The sequence below is a fragment of the Oncorhynchus masou genome, chromosome 9, assembly GCF_036934945.1.
Source record: "Oncorhynchus masou masou isolate Uvic2021 chromosome 9, UVic_Omas_1.1, whole genome shotgun sequence".
Taxonomy (NCBI): Eukaryota; Metazoa; Chordata; class Actinopteri; order Salmoniformes; family Salmonidae; genus Oncorhynchus; species Oncorhynchus masou.
This window is the reverse complement of record NC_088220.1, coordinates 14520786-14533080: the sequence shown is the minus strand read 5'-3', so window position 1 is coordinate 14533080 and position 12295 is coordinate 14520786. Positions and strand designations below refer to the sequence as shown.

Here is a 12295-nt window from a genome sequence, read left to right as displayed (position 1 = left end):
GAGAAACATGACATACATGAGATCTTCCCAAGATAGCAGTTTCAAGTTTTTGGGAGATATTAGAATTAATACAAAGTGAATTTATTTCAAATATTAGATTTATGCATGATCAGTTGGAACATGTTTCTACATGTAATGTAAATGCGAACAGTAAGTGTTTAGATTTAATGATCAGTCTATGAGAATGGATAAGACACACCTTGTGGCTGTTAGGTAACCAGTAGAACATTGTCACTGTTTGGTTTTGTCGAAATCCCAGAAAGATCATCAAGGACCTTCAACATGATCATGTTTTTTCTCTTACCAAATCAATGCATAAAAATCAAACATAATCAGGCAATCAGACTAATAAACAGCAGTGAAGAACATAAACAACAAAAAAATAAAACAACAAACAACCACAACTGAAGAATCATTCTCTCCAGTCCAGTTGCCAGGGAAATAAAGTTAACAATAAGGCCTGAGTCTAACATTAGACCTCCTCATATACACCCTGGCCTGGCTGTATTCTGAGACCCTACAGGCACCAGGAAGACGACTATTTCAGGCCCTCTTCCCCCCGCGTTGGGCAGACTGGAGGCTTGTTTGTGGTAGCAGTCCGGGGGACTAGTGTTCATGCCTGTAGGGACGTAGTACATGCTATCCAGGTAGCTCTGGTCCAGAGGTGCATGACTCTGGGGCTCCGGCTTGGACCCCTGGCTCCCGGGGCTCCCGTAGCCGACCTGAGCCCCATTCTGGTGCATCGCCCCTGGGACTGGAGCCTCTGGGTGGCGGGATGGCTGGGGCTTGGGGTGAGGTGCAGGTGGAGGGGGGCCATAGGGGAGGTACTGGGGGGCGGGGGTGTACATGTTGGGGTTGTGGATGGAGGAAAAGGGGGCGGCCGAGGTAGGGTAGAGGCCTGAGTGAGACATGGTACTCTGAGGGATGAGCACCTCCACGTACTGGCCCGTCTCTGGATCAAACAGCATCTTCCTCAGTGGCTGCACAGGCACCTCAATGTAGAAGTACTTCCCCGTATCAGGATCCATGAGGACCCTGCGAGGGGTTTGTCCGTACCCCAGACCACCTGTACTGTCTGGGTAGTCAGACCCAGACAGACTCCCATACTCAGACCCATAAGACAGCCCCAGGCTCTGTGGGCTGCACAGGTACTGAGGGTCCATAGGGGGCAGATTAGGAGAGTGGCTGTGGTCACTGTAGGGGCCCCCAGAGACAGGTGGCTGGCCGTGAGGGGACCGGTGGAGCGGAGGGGCCCGACGGGGGTCCATGTGTTGTGGGTGCTGGAGAGGGCGGTCGGCCGTGCAGGAATGGATCATGGAGGGCTGCGGTTGGTGGAGGGACTGGTACATGCCTGGGGGGGGCTGGGTGGGGCTGGGGAGGGTGGATAATTTGGGAGAGCTGGGCTGGTAGCTGATTGAACTCAGAGGCTGGGGATCTGCTCTGCACTGGTGTGAGCGGAGAGGGGGTTGACCCCCCATGGAGTAAGGCAGCGCCTGGCCGGGGGAGTGGGAGTGGGAGGGGAAGGGAGGGGTGTGGGGGGAGTGGTGGTGGTGAGGGGGTGTAAGGCCATGGGAGGGGCAGCCAGAGGTGCAGGAACAGGGAGGGGGACGGGAGGAGGCAGAGGAGAAGGAAGAGAAGGGGTGGTAGCGGTTCAGCTTCCTCTGAGGCAGGTCAGGTAGGTGGAGGGGGCTGAAGCTTTCCCTCTCGTCATAGCTAGGGGGATCGTCTGATGCGTAGAAGTGCAGGTCGTCTACCCTCTGCGAGTGGTCGCTGGACAAGGATCTGTGTATAGGCTGCTGTGTGTGTATGTGGTGTGTGTATACGGGGGCCTGTGTGTTTGTGGATACCGTGGCAGGTTGGTTTGTATTGTTGAAAGTAACCGGCATAGTTTGCTCCTGAGGGCACACTGTTGTTGTTTTGAGATTGTGCGGGTGGCTGGTTATATCCACAACAGCTGACTGGCTTGAGTGTTTGGCAGGGGTGTGGGTAGGAGCTGGGGATGGAGCTGGAGCTGGGGCAGCAGGGGCGTGGGTAGGAGCTGGGGCTGGAGCTGGAGCTGGGGCTGAGATTGTGAGAGTTGTGGGTCTCTGTGTGTAGCTGGGGGCCTGTCCTTGTCCCTGGGTTGAAGCCCCTGGTTGATTTGGCCTTTCATTGGATGTCTCTGTGTCTACTGTTGTTGATGCTGTTTTGTGAGAGAAACTCGCGATGATTGTTGTTTTGGTAGGTGAAGGCCTGTAGCTGGACACTGCAGAAACGGATAACTTTTTATTATAGTTAGACGCTGGGGTCAAATCGGTCGATAGATGTCTGTGGATCGTTGTAGCTGAAGTTGATGGTTTCTCATTGGGCACAGCTCTCTCCTCTTCTGTCTGCTGTTTGAAGCTTGATGTTGCCTCCGCTGGTTTCTGCTGTGTTTCACTGGACAGTGAATTTGCATCTGTTTGTCTGAACTTTGGTTTTGGTGCCACTGGTGGGCCGTTGGCTATTGAATGAACCTCTATAGTTTGCGGTCTGGTGTTTGACGTGACGGTCTTGTCTTGTTTATCTTGTTTATGTATTTCTTTAGACAACGACCTCACCTCGATCACTTGTGGTCGGTATCTTCTCATCAGTGCTGGTGAGCCTGGTAGCGAACCTGGTAACTTAGGTGAGTAGGATGATTTCTTCACTGTCTCCTTTTCAGCAGTGTCTTCTTGTGTTTTCTTCTGTGGGGGTGGTGGTGATGATGCCGTGCGTTGCTCTATGTCTCTGACTGTGGCTCTGACACTAATCCTTTCCTGATTAAAAGTGGTCCTAACTCTGTCATCAGTTTGAGCGGAGACTCTTCGAAGCCTGGGAGAATTTGGGACTGAATGAGTATGAGAGGAAGAGACTGATGCATTGATGGAAGATGACGAAAAGGATGAGGCTGAGGTTGATGCATTCACAGAAGACAATGCGGAGGTTGACGCATTGACGGAAGACGCAGAGAAGGATGACGCTTCTTGCACAGTGCTTGAGGATGAAACGGATGAGGCTGCTTGCACAGTGCTTGAGGATGATACGGATGAGGCTGCTTGCACAGTGCTTGAGGATGGTACGGATGAGGCTGCTTGCACAGTGCTTGAGGATAATGCGGATGAGGCTGCTTGCATAGAGGATGTAGACGAGGACGAGTAGGTTCTCTGTCTGTGTGAGTCACTCGTACCCCCGTCTGAGGGTCCACGGGTCTGAAGAGGGATCTCTATTTGGTTGATATGTTTCCTTGGAACCCCTCCACCCCCACCTTCACCCCCACTCCTTCTTATCTCCTCTGACACAGCCTCAGAGACCACAGACCCAATATCTGCCTGGTAGCCCTTCTCCTTGACCAGTATGGACACGGAGTGGCTGGGGTTAGGGGTGGGGATCTTGGTGGGGACAGAAGAATGTGGAGTGCCTAGAACTGGAGCTGGGGATGAGGTTGGGGCTGGAGGAGAAGCTGGAGCTGGTGAAGCTTTGCGACCAGGTGAGGAGACCAGGGTTGGAGCTGGGGCTGGGGATGAGGCAGGAGCTGGGGAGGCTGGGACTGGGACCAGGGCTGGAGAGGCTGGAGTAGGGCAGGAGGGAGCTGGAGACGTCAGGGCTGGAGAGGCTGGAGTAGGGCAGGAGGGAGCCGGAGACGTCAGGGCTGGAGAGGATGGAGCTAAGGCTGAGAATGACTTGGCCTTATTGGATCCATTCTGTAACACCAGAGAAGCACTAGACACTTCTTTGTCTTTAATGGGGAGTTTAGGGCTGCTGCCCAGCATAGGTGGCTTTGTATCTCTTCTCATCACTTCAGGTTTGTCACTAGACTCTGATACACTTCGGTGTCTCCTGGTTACTCTCGGTGACTCTGTATCACTGGGTTTCACCTTGGTGTTGCCTGTTTCTGTTTTGACAGTGTCCTGTACAGGGGTATTGTGTTGGTTTAACTCTGTCTCTGTCACAGCTACATCCTCTGTTGTGCAACTCTTAGCTGTTACATCAGAAGGGTCCTTTGGTACTTTGGTTGTATCTGTGGACACCTGCTGTAAAGAATCAAACTTAGGTTTGCCTCTAGACATTTCTCTGTCTGTTTGGTTGAACGTTCCTGTTTTGTTTTTGTTTTCTCTCCAGCTGACAGCTTTGTATTCTATCTGCATTGGCTGAGGACGAGGCATCGGCTTTTCCTCTTTCCTGTCTTCACATCTGTCCTCCCTCCTCTCCTCTCCCTGTTCCTCTCTCCTCTCCTCCACACTCCCCTCCCTCCTCTCCTCCTTCTCTGGTGCTGGTATGGCCTTGAATGACAGGTTGTATGTGTTTTTCACCAGCCTTCTCACATCTCTCACTTTGTGCAGGGGAGCTTTGGCTTTACCCTTCCTATTGGCATCCACATTCTCAGTCTGTTTATTCATCTTGTTCAAGGTCTTCACTCCCTTCTCTTCTTCTATGGTTTCTCTATGAGAAGTCTCCACTCTCCTGTATTCTTCTCTTTTTTCTCTATGTGAAGTCCCTATCCTCCTGTCTTCTTCTCTGGATTCTCTATGTGAAGTCCCTATCCTCCTGTCTTCTTCTCTGGATTCTCTATGTGAAGTCTCCACTCTCCTGTCTTCTTCTCTTATTTCTCTCTGACAGGTCCTCCCAGGGGAGGCAGTCTCGTGTTTAACCTCAAGTTTAGTTTCCAGCTCGGGCGACAGTGAGACGTTTAGAGAAGATGTTTTCTTTTTCTCTGTAGCAGGGCTGGGTTTCAGAGTGATCTCTGGTGTTTTGGATGTGTAGGTGCTCTTGACGCTCGGATGTTTATGGTTTTCAGAGTCATAGTGGTAGTCCAGCTTTTTTACGTTTGTCATTCCTGCCTGCGTGCTGCTGGCTCGAGTGGCAGCAGGGACGCCGGGGTTCCAGGCAGCTGCATCTGCTGAGTCACCTCCCTGTTTGTCATCCTTCTCATCCCTCTGTTTACTGTCATCCCTCTCATGCCTACATTTACTGCCATGCGTCTGCTTTACTCCCATCATGGCGTTCTTCTCTGTGGGTTTTGTACTTTCAAACGGGAATACCAGTTCAGACCTCATCTCTGGTTTGACCGGGTCAGTTCTCCAAGAGTTTGGGTTTCTGACAGGAGATTCAATTCTGTCATTGTTTCTCTGAGGACAACTAGTAGTAGGGGGCTCAGACCCCATCCAAGGGCTAACATGGTTAGGGGTTCTGTTGCAGTGAGATTCAATTATATTGTTTCCCTGAGGAGAGGTAACTGGAGCAAAACGTGCACCAGGACTCATCTCAGGGGTTGTGCAGGTTGGTTCAGGTCTCTTGTTGCTTCGCAGTGGAGAAGTGGAGTTAATATTAATAGTATGGTTTGTTGGTCTAATACTGGGTTTCACCCCGAAACTTCTCTGTTGTCTGTTTACGTCAGTGTTTGGGCTCGTCTCTCTTCTCACAGCCAGGTCCTCAGAGGAAAGACTGTGTTCGGAATTTATACTGGAACTCAGATTCTGTGTCTCTGGTTTAGGGGACTCTTTAATGGTTGACAATTCACTCTCAGAAGGATGAGGGGTTTTGTTCTCGGAGGGGCTGAGGTCACCTCCTCCTTCCTGTTCGGTTTGTTTACCAACATTTGGCATCTTCTTGGAGAGGATGCCCTTGATCAGGCAAGTGGCCATCTTGGTTTTGGTACATGTCTCGTCAAGGGACAAAGACTTCTGGAGATTGCCCTTCCTTTCGGTCTGCTCAGTGGCAGGTTCAGGGCTGAGTTCCAGGCGGTAGGCTTCCTGCAAAGCAGCAGGTGTGCTGTGTTGTCTCTGCAACGTCTCTCTGTTGTGTCTCTGTAGAGAAGGACTGTCCTTTGTAACCACAGGAGCCACAGGAACCATTACAGGACCAGGAACCATGATGGGACTACCATCGCTGTTCTCACCCAGCTTCAGCTCGGCCTTATTCCTTCTCTTCAGCTGGATCTGTCTCTTGGGCACTCCTCTCCTCACCTTCTTGGGTTCCTCTCTCTCCACAGCCACGTCTACACACTCGAAGCTGCCCATCTCATATTTTTTGGATGGGTCCAGGCCGTCGAGAAGTGGATAATAAACCCCAGAGGAGGGCTGCTGCTGCTGGCGTGGGACTGGGAAGTCTTCATTGTCCAGCCGTGGAGCAGACCCTCTGAGGTCAGCATAGGCCAGCCAGGCTGCATTAGCCCCCGCTGGGCTGTCCTGGATGGAAGGCTGGGAGGCTCCGGTGGAGGAGCAGTGGCTGGAGTTGTACATGTCCAGGTAGTCCACCTGAGGGGATCCAGAGGACAGGCTGCGGAAGGCCACGTCACTGAACCACTTCACCTCGTTGTCCTCCTCATCCAGCTCACTGCCCATGCTGGAGCTGGGGCCGTCAGCTGAGATGCGTCCAGGAAAGGAGCTCCCGAGCTGAGGTATCGCAGGCTTGTGCTTGGGCTCTTGCTGCAACTTCTTGGTAGGTCCAGGTCCACCTCCTCTGGCTGTCTCTGTCTGGGAGCTGTGTGCAGCTCTGTGCAGTATACCGTGTTGTTGCTGTTGTAGCTGTTGTATCTGTTGTAGTCTGGTGGTGAGCAGGCTCTCTGAATAGGAGCGTGCTGCTGGCATTCCCTGTCGACTCTCTCTGCTTGTGGGAGCTGCTTCGTGGCTTGCAGGCCCGTTTCTATTCCTGGCACTGAATGACAGGTCAACCTGTTCCCCCTTGTAACTGGCTTCCTCCTGCTCCCCCTCCCCCTTTGGGGCACCCGCTCCTCCCCCTGTCTCTCACTCTCCCTTTCTCTCTCCCTCCCCATTGCCCTCTCCCTTTCTTCCTCTCGCTGTCTCTCCCTTTCCTTTCTTTCCCTCTCCCTCTCCCTTTCCTTTCTTTCCCTCTCCCTTTCCTCTCTCTCCCTCTCTCTTTCCCTCTCCTCATCTTCCCTCTCCCTCTCCTCCATCTCCTTGTTCCTTTCTCTTTCCCTCTGCCTCTCTCTATCCCTCTCTTGCATCTCCCACAACATCTCCCTCTCCTCCTCCTCCTCCTCGTCCCCCTCCTCCCTCTCCAGCATTTCCAGGCGTGTTTGGCTGTTGTAGGCCCTGTTGTTGCTGTCATCAGAGGAAAGAGTGGGGCTTACCCTGGATGTCACAGCTTCTATAACAGACTCCATTATGTTCTCAGACTCCATTATGGCCTCACTGGCCTGGGTCTCAGAGGGACTGGTACTCCTGTTTCCCCAGTGGCCGTGAGGCCTCGCTGGGGCCGGGGGTATGATGTGTACTGGAGTGAACCTGGTGAGGGGAGGAGAAGGGATGTCTTCCTTACTCATACGATGAGCCATGTCTTCTTCAGTTAGCCTATCTATGGTTTTATTCCTAGGGTTGGGTGAGGTTTCTCTACGTGGATGCTCAGGTGTAGGAGACTTGTGTGAGGGGTTGTTGCTGTCACTAAGGTCAGGGGTTAGAGATGAGCCTGGATGTTTATGCTCCAGATCTCCCAGTCTCTGGACAGGTGAGTTACCTGTAACCCTGTGGTCAGGTGAAAGGGAGGAGCTCCTTCCTCTTGAAGAAGCAGTGGGATGTTCAGGTGTGAAGTTAGGGATCTCAGGTGTGAAGTTTAGGATCTCAGGTGTGTGGGCAGAGAAGTTGTAGGGGACTGGAACTTCTCCTAGTACAGGTGAAGAGGTGGTCTCTCTACTCTCTTCAGTAGGTGATGCTTCCCTGGAGTCGTGAGAAAGATGATTACCCAAGGGGTTTGAGGTGCCGTTAGTGATGAGTTGCTCTGATAGGCTACCAATACACCTCTCAGGTGAGCCAGGTGAAGCCCTGCGTTCAGGTGAGTGGGCAGGACACTTTACTCCAGGTGAGCCAGGCGAAGCCCTGCGTTCAGGTGACTGGGCAGGACACTTTACTCCAGGTGAGCCAGGTGAAGCCCTGCGTTCAGGTGACTGGGCAGGACACTTTACTCCAGGTGAGCCAGGCGAAGCCCTGCGTTCAGGTGAGTGGGCAGGACACTTTACTCCAGGTGAGCCAGGTGAGTGGGCGACACCCTGCGTTCAGGTGAGTGGGCAGGACACTTTACTCCAGGTGAGCCAGGGACACTTTACTCCGAAGCCCTGCGTTCAGGTGAGTGGGCAGGACACTTTACTCCAGGTGAGCCAGGCGAAGCCCTGCGTTCAGGTGAGTGGGCAGGACACTTTACTCCAGGTGAGCCAGGCGAAGCCCTGCGTTCAGGTGAGTGGGCAGGACACTTTACTCCAGGTGAGCCAGGTGAAGCCCTGCGTTCAGGTGAGTGGGCAGGACACTTTACTCCAGGTGAGCCAGGTGAAGCCCTGCGTTCAGGTGAGTGGGCAGGACACTTTACTCCAGGTGAAGCCCTGCGTTCAGGTGAGGGGCCAGGACTCTTTACTCCAGGTGAGGGGGCTGAAGTGTTTAGCTCAGATGAGGAGCGAGCAGCTTCCACTCCAGATGAGGGGGCTGTGTACCCAGGCAGAGGTGAGGGGGTTTTATATGTTAGATAAGGTGAGACAGTTTGACTCTTAGGAGGTGAGGGGGCTTTATACTCAGGTGAGAGGTTTTTATATCTGGGTGGCTCAGGTGATTCAGCTATTTCTCTAGTCTCAGGAGGATGTACGATAGAGCTGTATATCCCTGTAATCTCAGGTGAGGAGTTGCTACCTCTGCTTCCAGGTGAGGAGCCTCTACCTATAGAGTCAGGTGAGAGACTGTTCCGTCTGTTCTCTTCGGTATGGGTGGTGCTCTTCCTCTCTGGTGACAGGCGTGTTCTGCCTCGTGGCTCAGCTGAGGAGAGGAGATCGTTGATCTCAGGTGTTGACACCAGCACCCTGGCTTCTGGGGAGAGGATGGAGTAGGTGATACCTGAGACCTGGGGGGAGGAGGAGTTGAACCGAGGGTCCAGGGACTTGGCCTTTACCTCTCCAGGTACCTCAGGTGTGAGGTCTCTGTTCTTGATCTCTGGTGTGGAGGATGTGATTCTGATCTCAGGTGATTGCGCAGTGCGCCTGGGTTTTTTAGGAGGGCTGGTGTACCTTACTTCAGGTGAGGGGGTTCTTGATAGGGTTCTATTGTAACGTGTTTCAGGTGAGGGGGTTCTTGATGGGGTTCTATTGTAACGTGTTTCAGGTGAAGGGGTTCTTGATGGGGTTCTATTGTAACGTGTTTCAGGTGAGGGGGTTCTTGATGGGGTTCTATTGTAACGTGTTTCAGGTGAGGGGGTTCTTGATGGGGTTCTATTGTAACGTGTTTCAGGTGAGGGGGTTTTTGATGGGGTTTTATTATAGCGTATTTCAGGTGAGGGTGTTCTTGATGGGGTTCTATTGTAACGTGTTTCAGGTGAGGGGGTTCTTGATGGGGTTCTATTGTAATGTGTTTCAGGTGAAGTGGTTCTTGATGGGGTTCTATTGTAACGTGTTTCAGGTGAGGTGGTTCTTGATGGGGTTCTATTATAGCGTGTTTTAGGTGAGGGGGTTCTTGATGGGATACTATAGTACCTTGTTTCAGGTGAGGGGGTTCTCGAGGACGTTCTTGTCCAGGTGTCTGAGGATGAGGAGGAACCTGAGTGGTATGAGCTAGTTGAGGAGGATGATTCTGATCTGAATTCAGGTGTGAGACTCGTTGACCTGAGTAGTTCAGCACTTTGTGGGATACTGGCTAAACTGACTTCAGTTGTGACACTGGCTGACCTGAGTTCAGTTGGGACACAGAGCAGACTGAGTTCACGTTTTACACTGGTTGATCTCAATTCAAGTGTGATGCTGGCTGATCTGAGTCCAGGTGTGGTACTGGTAGACCTGAGCTCAGGTGAGGAGGTGACAGGTGTAGGAGGGGTGTACCTTGGGGCAGGTGTTGAGATGGTGCTCCTGGCTTCCTCTGAGGAGCTCAGGTCTCTCTCTGAAGGGGACAGGTGAGGTATGAGATCAGGTGTACTGACAGAGTCCTCTAACTCAGGTGTACCGACGGAGTTCTCTAACTCAGGTGTACCGACGGAGTTCTCTAACTCAGGTGTACTGACGGAGTTCTCTAACTCAGGTGTACTGACGGAGTTCTCTAACTCAGGTGTACTGACGGAGTTCTCTAACTCAGGTGTACTGACGGAGTTCTCTAACTCAGGTGTACCGACGGAGTTCTCTAACTCAGGTGTACTGACAGAGTCCTCTAACTCAGGTGTACCGACGGAGTTCTCTAACTCAGGTGTACCGACGGAGTTCTCTAACTCAGGTGTACTGACGGAGTCTCTAACTCAGGTGTACCGACGGAGTTCTCTAACTCAGGTGTACTGACGGAGTTCTCTAACTCAGGTGTACTGACGGAGTTCTCTAACTCAGGTGTACTGACGGAGTTCTCTAACTCAGGTGTACTGACGGAGTTCTCTAACTCAGGTGTACTGACGGAGTTCTCTAACTCAGGTGTACTAACGGAGTTCTCTAACTCAGGTGTGGAGGTTCTGCTGAACAGGTCAGGTAAGGAAACTCTCCATTGATTGTCCAGTGAGTATGCTTTATTCCTAAACTCAGGTGAATAATCTCTATTCTTTAGCTCAGGTAATGCTGAGGTGAGGCTTCCTAGCTGAGGGGAGATACCTGTACCTCTAATCGTAGGTGGGGATGAAAGGGATGAAGGCTTAGACTCAGGTGTTATGGCTCTATCCCTAGGTTGAAATGACACTATGTAATCAGGTGAAAAAGGGTTGGCTATTAACTCAGGTGAGTGGCTGATGTCCCTTAGTTCAGGTAAACACTGAGATACTCTGGTCTCAGGTAAAGACAGACTTGTATCGTCAGGTGAGGAGGCTGTGCCTCTGACTCCAGGTGAGGAGGCTCTGTCTCTGGCCTCAATAGGATGCACAGGGACCGCGGATTCAGATGAGGGGCTGGAGTATCTATTCTCTGGTTCAGGTGTCAGGTGGGTTTCCCTACACTGTGGTGAGGGGGCAGGTGAACGTTGGACCACTGATGGAGCTGAACCTTTACCGTCAGGTGAAGGTGTTGTAGTATTACTGTAGCCAGGTGAAGGTGTTGTAGTATTACTGTAGCCAGGTGAAGGTGTTGTAGTATTACTGTAGCCAGGTGAGGGTGTTCTGTCTCCACAGGTAAGGCTAGGTTCCTCAGGTGAGGAGTCCGCTGTCCTCCGTCCTGGTGTTGGAGCTGTGTTTCCTTGTTCTAATCTTGTGCTGACGTCCTTAGACGTCCCCAATGATGCTGTGTTGTTACCTGCAGTAGCTGAAGGTCCTGACTTCCAGCCTTCAGATAAATGATAATTATTCTCCCTCTGCGTTGGAGGACTGAGCTTCTCTCTAGAATCCTCAAAGTTCTCTGGCACTGTGTGGTAGGAACTTGTCGAGTCGTTCAGCTCATCTACCACAGGGGGTGACACTTGGGGTGATTCTGAGCTCTCCCCTGCTCCTACGGGAGGGGGAAAGGGAGTGTTGACGAAGGCCCCTGCCGCGGGGCTGCTGGAGAGTGAAGGAGGCCGCGACTCGCAGTCGTCTCCGAAGATGTCACAGAGGCAGGTGGTCTCAGAGATGGCTGAGCGGTGGCTGGGGATGTTGGTGATGTCGAAGATCTCCACGTGGTTTGGGGTTCCGTCGCGGTGGCGCAGGGAGCTGCGGAGGAATGAGTAGCTGTCCCCCTGGAGGGTCCAGCTGTCCATCGCTATGCCACTCAGGGCTCACAGGGGACCAGCCGGTTTCTCTTGTGGTGTGTGTGTGTGTGTGTGTGTGTGTGTGTGTGTGTGTGTGTGTGTGTGTGTGTGTGTGTGTGTGGGAGGGGGGGGGTCCGTACCTGGACTAAGAGCAAGGCAGAGACACAAAAAATAGACTTACTACTAATGATAATATTCCTATCTGAGCATGAATATGTTTGTGTCACCACACCTAACCAGTGTTACAGGTTGTTATTCAGGTTAATGTTTAATTAAGAGGATACACATCAAAACATTCATAAAATCATCTGAATTCATTTTGCCTTCTTAATCATTCCATGAGGCCCTAATCATTAAAATGTCACAATAACTTACCAGCTAACCAGCTATCTCTGCCATGTGTCTCAGGCATGCACACATAGGTGTCTGGTTGGACATAGGTATAGGTATATGGGTATCTGTATCAGTTGAAATAGCCTACACATTCTGAAGTAATGCCTTACTTTAGTAGTAAATAGCGATTAATGACTGATTCATCACAGGGTAATAACATTGTTATTTAGTCATTTTAGCATTAGGACTTAGCAATTAGCATTGTTCAAACATAAAAGTTAATTCAGGAGTGTGCTCTGCTAACAGTTAGCATAGCAGCTCTGTCACATTGACATATTTCTGCAAGAATT

At 51.6% G+C, this 12295-nt stretch overlaps 1 pseudogene; it reads right to left on the bottom strand.

The window, feature by feature from the left end:
* Positions 1–482: 482 nt before the first annotated feature.
* Positions 483–11621, bottom strand: LOC135544953 (serine/arginine repetitive matrix protein 2-like; annotated as a pseudogene).
* Between the last annotated feature and the right edge of the window lie 674 nt (positions 11622–12295).